The sequence below is a fragment of the Macaca thibetana genome, chromosome 8 (assembly GCF_024542745.1).
Source record: "Macaca thibetana thibetana isolate TM-01 chromosome 8, ASM2454274v1, whole genome shotgun sequence".
NCBI classification, from domain to species: Eukaryota; Metazoa; Chordata; class Mammalia; order Primates; family Cercopithecidae; genus Macaca; species Macaca thibetana.
The window spans coordinates 12061744-12074435 of record NC_065585.1 but is presented as its reverse complement, the minus strand read 5'-3'; the positions used below and the strand labels follow the sequence as shown (position 1 = coordinate 12074435).

General features: G+C 44.6%; 2 protein-coding genes across 9 annotated transcripts in view; one reads left to right on the top strand and one right to left on the bottom strand.

The window, feature by feature from the left end:
• Positions 1 to 12692, top strand: part of TG (thyroglobulin) — a 273073-nt gene that overhangs the window by 207884 nt on the left and 52497 nt on the right. The window lies entirely within an intron of this gene.
• SLA (Src like adaptor) overlaps positions 1 to 12692 on the bottom strand; it is an 83923-nt gene that overhangs the window by 37076 nt on the left and 34155 nt on the right. For 3 of the 8 annotated variants that reach the window (XM_050801670.1, XM_050801672.1, XM_050801677.1), the window contains exons 4-5: positions 2830 to 2929; positions 1029 to 1306 (exon numbers count right to left, since the gene is read on the bottom strand). The exons of 3 other annotated variants lie outside the window; for them this stretch is intronic. The gene's annotated coding sequence lies outside the window, so the exon portion shown is untranslated. Of the gene's footprint in view, positions 1 to 1028; positions 2183 to 2829; positions 2930 to 12692 lie in introns of those variants that run through there. 2 more of the 8 variants (XM_050801669.1, XM_050801671.1) reach the window with 2 other exon arrangements.

The window sequence follows — 12692 nt, the reverse complement described above, 5'->3', positions numbered from 1 at the left end:
CTATGGGACTTGGACAAGCCACCTAACTTCTCTGAGCCTCATTTTCTCAGTTTTCAAAAGCAAATAACAACCACCATCCTATAGGATTGTTCTGAGGATTGCAGAAAAATAACTTTTTATGCATTGCTCCTCCCCAGTCACTCAGGATGGTAGATATCACCTCCTGACACCCCTATGCATAGCCGCAAGTGAGGACATTCTGAGGCCAAAGCTCAGGTCACTTCTTTGACACCAGGCTCTCTCCATATGTACGCACCTAAAAGAATGTGGAGTGTGCCTTTTTCCTTAGAAAATTCCAGTTGTCCTAAATCTCTTCCAACTCTAACATGCTGTTTCCAGAATTTATATACTCCACATGTTTGCCTTTCCTTTGATTCCTCCTTTCCCCCATACACATCCCAGCTGCTCAGATTGTTATTAATTATCTTCGGCATCTTCTTAAAGAAGATGCATACAATCACACTCCAAGTAGCACTATTGCAATCCCTCAACCCACCTGGCTCCATGCACCTTTAGACATCATGACTCCAGCCTGATAGCATTTACTGAGCACCTGCTGTATGCTGAAAGTGGCCTGGGCACTTAGCATATGTCAATTTCTTCACTTTGCCCTATACCTGGGTGCATTATGTACCATCAGTGTCACTTTACAGATGAGAAAATGTAGGCCTGGAGAGGTTTAAATGACTCCCTCAAGGTTGCACAGCTAGGAATTCTGATGGCAAATCCCAATTGTCCTTTGTAAGAAGCCTGCTAAGTGCAAGCCTTTTTGGCAGAATGTTTCCTCTGGCAACATCCTGTCCGTGCTCCTCCAGCCCTTCTCTCCACAGAATTATGCATCCAACACCCACTGAGCCACTGCAGTGTGCTGGGCACCAGGTTGGGAGCTGGGCTCCTCTCAAGACATTGCCCCACCTGTGCTCAGGGAGCTCCTCTCTGGCTCCAGAAAGTCGACCCCTGCCAACTGTGTGTTGAAGAGGTCCCGAAGTCTCTCCCCACCCCGTCTCTGCCACATCCCCCCAAAATACCTTCACACACTGTGCATGACTCCTGTGGGAGCTGTCTGCAGAGGGATTGCTGGGCGCAGAGTCACTGCCTCTCCGTCTGTCAACTGCTGCTGCTCCGGAATAAACAGGCAGCCGGGCCTCTCGCGAGTGTGGAGAAGCAGCCCATGCTACCCAGAAGAACTGCAGTTGCTAAACTGGCCGCATACTTCCTCTGCTAGGAACGAGGAAGGCACAGGGCTTGCAGAAGGGCAGGTTCCTGTTTTCAGTAACCACTCTGAGTAGGCTTCTCTCTGCAAGGACTGGGAAGATAGACGCATTATTAATTTTTTTTACAAAGCACTTGAGAATATGGCCAGCTTAACTCAAGATTCTGGGATTTCAGAAGCTTGGTCTTCTTTCTCTAATTAAAAGGCAAATTGGTGGGGCTGTGAATTTGCTCTTGTGCATCCCTGGAGCTCGCTGGGCCCACAAAGGCTGTGGCTGAGAGCTGCAGCTTCTCTGATTTCAGTTTCCCAATTTTTGCGGCTTCCTTCTGTCACTGCCGAATGGACCCCAGAGCAATGCTTTGAGATTAAAGGAGACTAAAGAGACACAATGACTTGGTGCAATGTGTGGGTCAAGGGAAAAGAATTAGAAAGAACATTATGGGATGGTAGTTGTTTGAATATATAGTGCACAATTGATAATATTGTCCCAGTCTTAAGTTTCTTGGACATGGTAATAATAGTGTGGTTATGTGGGAGAATGTCTAGTTCTTAGGGGACACATGATGACCAAGAGGATGTCTCGTATCATGACAGCTATAGCTTTCAAAGAGTTTCTTAAAAGAAAAGCTGCATCCCTATATCCACAGCTATTATGTTGGCACAAAAGTTATTGTGGTTTCTGCCATAGAAGTAACAGCAAAAACCACAATCATTGTTGCACCAACCTAATACATCTACATCTATATATCAAGACACAGAAAGAGAATGAGAGAGACAGACAGCAAACGGGAAAAAATGTTAATACTTGGTAAGTCTAGGTGAAGGGGATATAGGTGTGCATTGTTCTACTCTTGCAACTTTTGGGTGAGTTTGATGCTAAAATACATGAGTCTTTATGTTATATATTACCAAACGTATATTGTATATGTTATATGTTATGTAAATATTGCATATAAAATCTCCCTACTTAAAGTGTGTGGGTATCAAGAGAAACTCAGGTACATGGGGCTTCAGAGCTTATTGATGAAAGAGGTAAAAGTTTCTGCAATGCTGACCCCAAGATAGACTGGGAATTGCTTACTTGAGCTTGGAATGCCAGGTAACCACACTGGGGTGGCCCTCAGACCCCCTCACAGCCCCTGACACCTCACAGAGTGGACAGAGCTTCAGAGACTTGACTGATCTGCCCACAATCACACAGCTAGTCCCAAAGAAGAGCCAGGGCCAGAATCTACGGCTGGTGACCCAGGCCCCAGTCCAGTGAGGCCGACACAGCCACCCTGGGACAGTCATTTGGAAACCTCACTCTGTGTAGTTTGCAAAGATGAATCAAAACCCTCAGAGCTGCTTCTAAATTTAGCAGTCAGGCACTCTGCACTAGAGAGATGGTTCCTTAGACAACTTGTGAAAACACCCGCTCGCGAAGAGCATGCTGGGAAGGTACAAAGGAAATATTGCAAAAGACTGAGTGGGCAGTTTGCTTAACAGGTAAGAGGGGACAGGCAGAAATATGCAGAAGTGGAGATTTCCCCCCAAATTCACACAGAGGAGCAACAGAGCTTTGGACTGATAGTCAGAGGTATGAGTTTTGTGATGACTTTTTAATAGACACTTACCAAGCAAGAATCTAGTACAGATGAGGCTCTGAATTTATTCCCTGTCATTTCTTTTGTAAAACTTTATTGAGCAAGGCATATTCCAGGAACTGGGATTTAGCTGTAAAAAAAGATAATAATAATAAAAAAATAAACTGCAAAAGCCCTGCCCTTCCCTGTACTTAACTTAAAGGAGACTACAGAGACATGGCAACTTGGTGCAATGTGTGGGTCACGGGAAGAGAACTAGAAAGAACGTTATGGGGTGGCAGTTATTTGAATATATACTACACAGCAGATTCTACTACTTCACATAGGAGGAGTCCTATGGGAAAGACGGAATATGTGACTATCAATTATGGTGACCCACTGAGGAAACTCAGTGGGTTGATGGGACCAAGGGGCCCAGATGTGCTACTTTGCACAGGTGGCCAGTTGTGGGGGGATGGGCTCTCTCTGGAGATATCATTAGGCTGAGAACTGTAGGAGGAAAGCAAGCCAGCTCTGGGACAAGCCAAGGCATGACAGGTATGCACGCAAGGGACTGCTGGTTTCACACAAGCTTTAAAAGTTTTGGGGAAAGACAATCAGCCCTAAAGATGTTCAAGTCAGAAGCAGAGGCAGACAAGAGAGAGGCCCATAGAGTGGGTTCCTGTTCAACGGGTCCTGTTCACAGGAGAAGCTGCAAAAGAAGGAGAAAGGCAGGATGCAGAACCCTGGAGGTCAGGGCTGCAGGCTCTTCTCTTTTTCCAGTGGGTCATTGGGTGACCGGGGGGCTGTTGCTAACCTCCCCCAACCCCCAGCCCCGGGGTATTTATGACCTCCCTTTGGCCTCCTGGGGTAACTGAGGAAACTCGGTAGGTTTGAGAAAGTGTTCCTCCTACTGGACGCTGTGCTATCCCAAAGCCTGGGCTGTGCCAGAGCAGGGGAATAGAATGCAGGTGTCGGCCCTGGGCCCAACCAGAGAGGGCAGGGCTGAAACCCGATGCCATGCTAGACAGGTTAATCTGACCTTAGGCCTCTGTTCTCAGTAACCCCGAGGGGGTTCTCAGCCTCAGCACTTTGGACATTTTGAATCAGAGCATTATCTGGGGTGTGTGTGCATGTGTGTGTGGTGGAGTTGCAGGACTGGCCTGTGCATTGGAGGATATGCCACAGCATCTCTGGACTTGACCCACTAGACACCAGGAGCACCCCGCACCCCTCCAAGTCGCGACAACCAAAAATGTCCCAGAAATTGTCAAATGTGCCCTAGGGAGCAAAAATTACTCCCAGTTGAGAACCACTGGATCATACCCATCCCAAAATAAGACACGTGTGAAGGTTGTTCTTTCCTGGGTTGTGAAGTGCTGCCCTGAGGCCAGTTGGTTTTCCTGCTTTTGTGTGGACTCAGCTTTGCAGCACGTCTGCCTGTGCTCCCTGGTACACATCTCAGAAGCCTGCTGTATAGCAAGGCTCCTTTGGGTGGCTGTGTCACCCATCCTTCCTCTCCGCCATCATGCACTTAACCCAAGAAGAGGAAATGGTTTGCGGTCTGTTCAGGAGTCCCAGGGAATTAGGGCTTGGAAGCTACAGTCTGGGCAGCCTGTGAGCTGCATCTTAAAGGAGGAGCAGTTTGCTGTCAAGAACTGGGGTGGGAGCATGTGAGCCACGAACTGCCTAAGGAAAATAGAGGAAGAGCAGGAGGTGGACTTCTCACCGCAGAGGCCCAGTCAAGGAGGATTGTATTGTGAGTTCGCTTCCATGTCTTCCCTGCTCCTCCACCACCCTGACCATTCCTCTCCCAGCCATTTTCCACACTGTTCCTCAGTGTTTCACACACCTTTTTCTTCTAATCTATGAAGAAGTCTTGATTCCAAGAATATTGTCATTTATTCAAGCATGCTTTTCATACTCCATACATTCATTCAGTTATTCATTCAACAAACGTTTGTTAGCATTCACTGTGTGCCAGACGCTATGCATGTAACTGGAACATGTGCCAGGCAAGACTAGGCCCTACCCTCAAGGAGCTCAAAGCCAAAAACTCTTTATCCCTGTTTTCCAAGCCCAGCACAAAACAGTGTTCATTACGTATTTGCTGAATTACTTAATTTTGCCAACATCTATTGTAAATTTTGTGTATGTATAACCTATATTCAGAGGACAGATAAGGAGAGAATTCTCAGTTTGTGTATGATGAACGTGTCTCCATCCCTCCCTGCCCTCGGGGAGTTTCTGATCTAGCAGAGGAGACAGACACACAGATCAAAACCCCAGGGTATAAAGAAAGACGTCGGTAGGGAGGGGCCCAGGAGAGGAGACCAGGAAACTTCTAGGGCTCCTGGTTTCACACAGGAACTTCATGGCACTGAGGCATGGCCGGACCACATTAGATTCCATCCCAGCAGCTTGGTCTTCTAGGTCCATGTACTGAGCACAAGAAGCAAAGACAAAAACACGTAGCAGGTGATGCCCCCACCAAGGACGTCAAGTGTAAGCATGGGGTCAGGCCAGGCTCTGCCGCACTGGCCGAATGACACTATCAGGAGGTCAGGCTTTAGGACTCACAGAGACACCCAGTACCATCTGTGTAGGAAGCAGCTGATTTCCAGAGGACTTTGCAAATTAATTAGAATTAGCTATCAGGCCGAGACTAATGGCCATAGGCAAATAACAACAATGCCAGCCATGCATGGATTGAGAATCACTCAGTGTGATGACCACTCAGTGTGATGACCACTAGGCTGTGGTCATCACCTTTATTAAAGTGAAATGTTCCCCTATGTAAAAACTAGCTTTACACGCTTAGCGTTGTCAGGAGCCAGTTGTTATATTTCTCCAACTGGGGGTTGATGGGTTTCCCAAGGGAAGCAATAAAAAGCCACTTCTCCAGCTTCAGGTCTCAGAGGAGTTCCAGGTTCTAGGAGGTGAAGAGCTCCTAAGGCAATTCAGCATCATGCGGTAGACGTGATGTTGAAGCCCCATGCTGGGTCAGAGTCACAGCTTGATGCAGTATGAGCAGATTTCCATTCCTACTTCATAGCTTGATTTGTTTTCCTCTTTCAACATAAATATTCAAAAGTTTGGAAGAAGGAAAAGGCAGTCTTGGGAACTAGAAAGCTTTCTATCTATGGAGAAAACCAAGTGTAAGCTAGAGAAGTTCAATACCACTGATTGAATGCAAGGCATGACACTTGGTGCTATAAAACTGTTGATGGGATTCCCATATCAAACCATATGACCTTCAAGATCGCGTGCAAGATAGAAGTTCTCGAGAGTAAAATTTTGCCCCCTCTATGGCTGGATGAGTGCTGACCCACTCATACAATAATTTATTTAATAACAGTTTTTTGAACCCCTTCTATGTGTTAGGCATTGCTCTGGGTACGAAGTTAGAGAAATAAATGAGTAAAGTCATAGAAGGGAATTGAGGGCATGGGAACAGTAAGAGGAACTCTCCCCTTAGAATGGTGACATTTGAAATGAGTCCAGAGTGACTCTGATATGAAAATCAAGAGGAAAAAACACCAGGCAAAGGACATAACAGATACAAAGGTTTGGGGCTGGAAATTCTTGTGTTCAAGGAGCAGACAGAAAGGAAAGGGAATGAATTTTGGGGAAATGCAACTTGGCTCTTGCTTATATTATGTATTTAGTCTTTCAACTCACTCTATGTATCTAGACATCACCTGAAGAAACTGGTGCTGATAGGGCTTAACTTAGTTGCCTCCAGTCACCCAGCTGATGAGTGACACCACTGGGCCTAGGCTCATGAGCTCTAGAAGTAGGAAATTTGCTGTCACTATTTCACTAGCCTCCCATTGGGTCTTCCCACATCCCACCTCTCCCTGCCAATGCTCCCTTCCCATCCTCTTTCAGCCCTGTGTCTCCAAATAAGACTCAGGCCCTGCAGTCATCCTCCTCAAGCAGCTGCCCCAAACTCAGGACCATCTTCATCCTTTTCCCACAGGATCCACTTCACCCCTTTCCTGGCATTCAAAGCTGATCAATCTGTTCTCCACCCTCCTTATCAGCCCCATGGCAATGTCAGCACTTAAGGCCTCCATGCCCCACTCACCATAGGAACTCCCCTACCACTGTGCACTGTAGACAAGCCCCTCACCTCTTCCTCATGTGCTTCACCACTGCCCTTCCTCTCCTGTGTGGATGCCTTTCCCCCTGCAAGGGCATGGGGCAGGTCCCTTCAGGCCCAACCCAGAGCTAACCTTGTCCATGCATCTTCCCAGATGCCTCTCAGCCAACAATGATTGCTCCCTCTCAGAAGGCCCCTTGGTGTTTTATCTGTATCGTAGGAATGCGACACATTGCATATTGGAGTAATGAGCAAGAGAGGATTTGAGGTACTTAGGAGTTGTGTGATCTTGTGGGGCTTTCTGATTCTTTCTCTCAGCCTAGTGATGTTTCTGATACTACTTTATCATGAGAATCCATACATAATAATGTGTACAGCCCACCTGGTCCAGTACAAGGCACATAGGAGGGGACCACCAGATAGAGGTGCTTTTCTTTCCTTTCAAATTGGAGCCTGAGCTTGGGAAGGCAGGAGTATGTCTAACCATGACCACGTAGCCTAGCACAGAGGTTATCCCCAAAGATGTGATCCATAGCTATCCCTCAATAAAAGAATAAATGAAGGTTGTGCCTTTTGAATTAAAGTACATACACTGTAAATGGTGACTTTTCACCTCTGGGGAAGACAATAAGCTAACTATGAAAAACATCTGTGGGGAGAGCAGACCCTATTGTTTCTCTGGAGATAAAAGTTTATGTTTCTGGAACATCTCCAAAGTTGGATCAGTGGTCCATCTGGATGAGCTGATTTCTCCAGCTGGAGTGGAGCCTAAATGTATATGTCATCAGAATCTTCGGGAGGTCTTTTGGCACTAACAATATTCTCAGGAAGAAGAAGGAAAAAAAAAAAAAAAAGTAGCCGCTTTTTGTCCACCACAGCTGTCTGCTGCAAAGAGCTGCATGGATATGTTGATTCGTTCAAGCTGTTCTCTTCTGTTATTGCTCAACCTAGACCCACATCGGGGGAGACCTTACTGTTCTTAGCCATGCAATGGTTGATGAAGAGGTCAGCAATGTTCCCAGAGGTTGGGAAGTTCTCTGCTCAACCTAGCCTCCACATCGAGGGAGACCTTACTGTTCTTAGCCTTGCAAGGGTTGATGAAGAGGTCAGCAATGTTCCCAGAGGTTGGGAAGTTCTCTGAGCAGGACCCAATTTCAGTTGTTTGCAACGTTGCTTTCTTTGCTCACTTCCTGTGGCTGCGCTCCTGTGTAAGCCTTCCTGCTTCTGGTGGATTGTCACACAGGCCCCACTCAAGAGAACACTGCTCCAACGGAAACGTAGAGGAGGAAACAGGCATCTCATTTCTAAGCAAAGAGGAATCTAGCCAGGAATGTTGAAATGTATTTTATCTTCCCTTGGTGCCAATTTAGAGTCTATCTTCTATAAAGGGCACAGAGATCCTTGTGAACTCTGTTTAAGGACACAGACAAAAGACAAAGTCTTCCCATGTATATGATGTATGGTATATGGTGTACGGTGTATGGTGTTGGTGGTGTTGGGTGTTGTTAGGCCCCATGAAGGGAATTGTTTCAAGGGTGTCTCATAACACCAACCTTCCCTATTTTTTCTATTGGTCTGACTTTCAAAAACTATAAGTTCCAAGAAGGCAGGGAGTATATCTGTTTGGCCAGTTATTGACAGCTAGCTTTGGCACTTTGCATGCCTGAGGCAACCAGCAAAGGTCCACTGGAAAGAAGGAGGGAAAGAAGGGAGAGAGGGCAGGAGAGACAGGGAGCAAGTTAAGAAGAAAATCTTTCTCTCCCATAGATTGCAAACTTTCTTAAGGCCTTAATCATTTCTGATTCCCTGCAGCATTGGGCAGATAGGAGGAGCTCACAGATGCCCATGGAATTATCTTGATGATCGACTAGCTTGCTGCAGCAGAGCAGGCTGTGGGCCCTGGGAAAGTAGAAACAGCAGGTGGACATTGAACGATAAGGCCTTTGTGGCTAGCTTCCCCACATCACTGGAGTCAGGCCTCTTAAACACTCTGCCCTGGCATTTTCATCTCCTAAACAACAATGCTAAGAAACCTTGCCCAACCACTTCTAAGTGTGCTTGAACAGCACAAAATGAGGGTAGGATCTGTAACAGCATTATTGTGACTTTTATGAAGGTTTATTATTAAGGTTTCCTCTACTGTTCTCATTCTATGATGCCTTAATACTTTCATGACATACACTGTTTTCTAATGATAAGTTTCTCTCATTGTTATCAAAAGAAAAACTCGAAACTAGCCTTGATGTAATTTAAAACAGTGTCATCCAGTTATAACCGACTGGATGGGTGTGAAATCATATGTCAGCACTGGCTTCGGTGCTCACTGAGCCACAACTAATTACACTTAGTCGTGTGGGGCAGCCATGGAGGGAAAGCAATGAGTAGGCAGGCCTAGTTGCTATAGAAATAGTTCTGGCCAAAACAACATTTCAATCCCAAAAGCCATTTTTAGACTAGAAAATTTTATTTTTGTTTAAGTAGCAATAATAAATAATTATAACCTGTAAAGCATGGTACAGATGTCAGTTATCATTATTTATTATTGCTAATACTTTATGACCTGTAAAGCACTATACAGTTGTCAGTTATCAAGTATTTTTTGAACTTGTTACTTAATTTTCACAAGAACTCTTTGAAATATCAAAGAGTTGAAATATCAAATAGTTTGAAATATCAAATATCAAAGCAGTTTTAACAACTGCTACTACTACTTATTGTAAACTTGAAACATGTAAGCAATTTACATGTTATCAATTCATCTTAACAAATGAATGAGGTAAATATTCTCATCCTTATTTTATATTAGGGGAAACTAAGGCACTGGGACTTTAAATAGTTTTCCTAAGAACACATAGCTGGTTAGAGGGGGTGTTGGACTTGAACCTGGGCTGATGGACCCCATGGCCTACGCTCTTGATGCCACATATCACATACCCACTTTACAGATGAGGAAATGGAGACCCAGAGAGTTAAGCCAATTACTAAGTTGTCAGTGCAAGATTCAGTAAGATTTCTTCAACCTGAAAGCCCATGGTCTCTATTTTTTTCTGCATCTCTTTAAAATAATAATAATTCGTTTATTTGAAAAGGGTTCATAGAGGATAATGTTGGAATTGTGTGATGTGGGTTCCAGAAACTAAGCAGGCTCAGGGACCCATGTGTGCCCTTCTCATCCAGTGCCCTGCTGCCCTGTCCAGGTTCTAGTGAAGCCACCACCTCCTCAGATGGTCCGTCTGCACCCAGTGGTTCGCAGTTTTCCCCCGGCTCCTCTATCTCTGCACGGAGCCACCTCAGTCACTCAGCCCAGGCCGTACCTTCTGTGGTGCTGTCCTCTGAGAGGCGACCCTGATCCCTCCCAGGCACCTTCTATGCCATTCCCTCTGCTGTGTTCATGAGGCCATTCCCACCCATCAGCATCTCAGAACTTTCTGCACGCACTGTGTTTTCTAGGGCAGGCATGGTGAGTCCTTTCTGCTGGTCAAGAGCTGGCCCATGGCATTTACTGGAGGAAGGAGGGAGAAAGCAAAGAAAGGAGGGAAGAAATGGAGAGAGAGAGGCAGTCTAGGGGCTACTGGAAGGAAAATAGAAAGAGATTTTGCCTCTGTCTAGGCAGTCCCCACTGCTCTAGCTCTTCTCCTGGGCCCTGAAACAAAGCTGCAATAATAAATGACTAGAAAGAAGCAGTCAGGGTCTTTTACAAGCTATAATGATGAAATTATTTTTAAAAGGAAACATATGCCCATGTGTATGTATGAAGTGCTCATTGACAATGGAAGGGAGGCTCAGGAGCCTGCATTTTAAATTCTCTTTGAAATAAGAGGGCAGCCATTGCCTCGGCTATCACTCATGGTGTCACTTTTAAAGTGTGGCACCTTTGCCTGGGAAATCAGAAATTTTCAAGTGCCAAGCATTTAAATGGCTTCTGACAGCCAGAAGGTGACAGAGGCAATTAGACTTCATGTTTGTAACAGATGGAAAAAGGCATTTTGTCAAGTCTGCAAGACCTGTAGGAAAATATGACAGGTGCTGGCTCTGAACTAAAGAGACAAAGCCAAGGCTCAGGTCCTCTCCATTTCCCAGCAGAAGTGCCTGGGAGAGACCCCTTAGAGGGCTCCCCCACAGGGGCCTGGGAAGGCCTCCACACTGTGCCTCCACAGGCAAGGGGGACAGTTCTACAGCTAGACCACATGGACGGCAGTGTCTGTCAAAGATGTCTGTAGAAGGCAGGTTGAGTGCAGATTCTGTTTGGCACATAGAGGGTGGGTAGTGTTGTGGCTTTGGAGACAAATAGCCTGAATCCAATTCCCCAGCAGTGGGTGATTTGGGACAAAGTCATTTACCCTCTCTGAGCCTCACTCTTTAATAAAAGAGGCATAGTCGTGTCTTCCTGCTTCAGAGGTTTGGTGAGCACAAACTGAGAACAGCATGTAAAGTGCTTGGAGCACACCAGCTCCCCGTTACTTTTTGGTACTTTTCTTCTCTTTCCTCCATGTGTAGACACAGCTGGTGGGTGATTTAAACTTGCAAGTATAAAAATATACCAAGGTACAATCTCTCTGTAGGACAGGTTAGCAGTCCATTGTAAAAAAAAAAAAAAGGTTTTTGTATTGTAAAATATCTATCTATAGAATGCAAGGCAGAACTCGTGAACCTTGCACTAGGCAAGGGTTTCTTAGATAAGACACCAAACCTCAGGCAGCAAAAGAAAAAATAGATACATCGGATTTCATCACAATTTTAAAAATTCTGTGCTGCAAAAGATGCCACAAAGAAAGTGAAAAGAAAATCCACATAATGGGAGAAAATATTTGCAAATTATGTATCTAATAAGGGACTTGTACCAAGAAAACATAAAGAATACTTACAACTCAATAACGAAAAGACAAATAACTCAATCTGAAAATAAGCAAAGGATCTGAATAGACGTTTCTCCAAAGAAGATGTACAAATGGGCCCATAAGCACAGCAAAAGATTCTTAACACTATCAGTCAGTCATCAGCAAAATGCAAATTAAACCCATAATGAGACATTAACTCACACACAGTAGGATGCCTATAATAATAACAATTTTTAAAAATCAGATGGTGTTACTGAGGATATGAAGAAGTAAAAGCATTCTTTTATTGCTAGTGGGAATATAAAATAATGCAGCCACTTTGACAAACAGTTTGGCAACTTCTCAGAAGGTTAAACACAGAGTTTTCATGTGACCTAGCAATTCCACCCCTACATGTGCATTCAAGAGACGTGAAAACATGCATCCATATAAGAACTTGTATATGACTGTTCACAACAGCATTATTCATAACTGGCAAAAAGTAGAAACAACCCAAATGTTTACCAGCCAATGAATAATGGTTTCTCTATACAATTAAGTATAATTCAGCAATGAAAATAAATACAGTACTAATACCTGCTATAATACAGGTGAAATAAAAGAAGCCAGACACAGAAGGCTACGTATTATATGATTCCATTTATATGAAATGTCCAGAATAGGCAAATCTATAGAGACAGAAAGTAGATTAGTGATGGCCTGGGGCTGGGAGTGAGGGTGGAGAATGAGGAATGACTGCTAATGGGTACAGGATTTCTTTGTGGGATAATGAAAATGTTCTAAAATTAGATGTGGTGATGATTGCACAACTCTGTGACTATAACTAAAAACCATTGAATTAAGTGGGTGAATTCTGTAGTATGTGAATTATATCACAATAACACAATTTCCTAAAGTTAGCTATAGATACCAAGAATCGTAGCTTAAAATACTAGGTAAATGTTTATCATACAACAAAAAACATTCTTCTT